Source organism: Apodemus sylvaticus, chromosome 11 (genome assembly GCF_947179515.1).
Source record: "Apodemus sylvaticus chromosome 11, mApoSyl1.1, whole genome shotgun sequence".
Taxonomy (NCBI): domain Eukaryota; kingdom Metazoa; phylum Chordata; class Mammalia; order Rodentia; family Muridae; genus Apodemus; species Apodemus sylvaticus.
Window position 1 is genome coordinate 80,640,822 of NC_067482.1, and position 1,447 is coordinate 80,642,268.

The window sequence follows — 1,447 nt, forward strand, 5'->3', positions numbered from 1 at the left end:
CCCCCCAGAGTCAGCATAGGCCAGGACCCCTACCATGGCCCAGGTGGCATTCTTATAGCAGGTTGTTCCTCACTTGAGTCTCCAGTTCTGCCGCTCATCATTGTGCCCATATCCTCTCTCTCTCTCTCTCTCTCTCTCTCTCTCTCTCTCTCTCTCTCTCTCATTTCTCCATCCTTACTTGTTCCTTTTAGTGGCTCCTGGGGTCTCTGAGTGTCCCGGGTTGTTTTAGGATCATATGCTGTATTTGTGCATTATGGCACCAGGCGGGGTCATCTCTGGCATGAGGTTGGGGCTGCCAGACTGGTGTTCATCTCAGGCTAGCTCCCTATCTGTGCCCCAAGTCTGGTGGTCGTTTCAGGGTGCTTCCTCTCCCTGCCCACCCTGTGGCCATCTGTCTTGGACTCACTCCAGCCTGTGGCCTGTGGTCCCAGGTGAGGTTCCTCTAGTCTCTGGCTTGCTTCCTGTCCTGGGAGTCTGTCCAGTGCTGCTTGACCCTGGAGTGGTGGTCATCTCAGGCTTGTTTCAGGGACGGTTAGGATGCTCACTGTTGAGATGTTCACAGGTCAGAACACAGTGGAGACATAGACTCTTTCCTCTCTGTCACCTACGGAGGCACACGTGATACAGCAGACACATCTGCAAAGCCTCTAGCTTTCCAGACAGGGTTTCTCTGTGTAGCCCTGGCTGTTCTGGAACTCAATCTGTAGGCCAGGCTGGCCTCAAACTTAGAGATCCTCCTGCCTCTGTCCCTCCCGAGTGCTGAGACTAGAAGCACAAACCACCATGATTTGGCTTGCAGATTTTACAATTAGGAGACTGCCAAGGCTTGAGGTGAATATTGTCCCAGGGCTTCTACAGAATGATGGAGCTGCCCTGTGCTGCTGACGGAGATGTGTGCAGTGGAGGCAGCAGAGGCCGCACTCTGACAGCTGGGGTGGCAGGCTCCTTCACTGGATTAAGCTTTCTGAGGAAAACATCAATTAAATGGATAATGTGTGCTTTATAGGGTCATATCCATGGCGAGAGTTTTGGACAACAGTCTCTCAGCCAATAACTCCTGCGTTGTTATTTCTCTTGTGGTATATACTGTGGGGCATTCATCGGAGCAGACTGTTCAGACATGGCTTTAAGACAATAGAAAGTATTTATTAGCTAGCCAGCAGCTACACTGGGTGTTAAGGATCCCAGTGTAGTCCTGAGCCTTTTTTGGGGTGAGTTTTAAGCACAAAACCCATGTTCTGGGTTGATATACTTCAGTTCACAAGAACAGTTAGCCAGAAACACAACTACAGAAGCTAAATAGCAAGGTTAGTGCATTTAGAGACTTTCCCAGAACTGTGGACTTTGATGGATTTGGTCTTTGTTTTAGTTTTGGCAGAGGGTGCTGTCCACTTGCCGAGTTTTACAGCATTAATGGTGCTTGCATCATGGAGTCCATTGTGCTGGG

The 1,447-nt window shown here is 50.1% G+C and overlaps 1 non-coding gene across 1 annotated transcript; it reads right to left on the reverse strand.

Moving 5' to 3' along the window:
• Positions 1-528: 528 nt before the first annotated feature.
• On the reverse strand, positions 529-664 carry LOC127696921 (small nucleolar RNA SNORA17). The gene has a single exon (XR_007980365.1). It is a non-coding gene; the product is annotated as a small nucleolar RNA SNORA17 (small nucleolar RNA).
• Between the last annotated feature and the right edge of the window lie 783 nt (positions 665-1,447).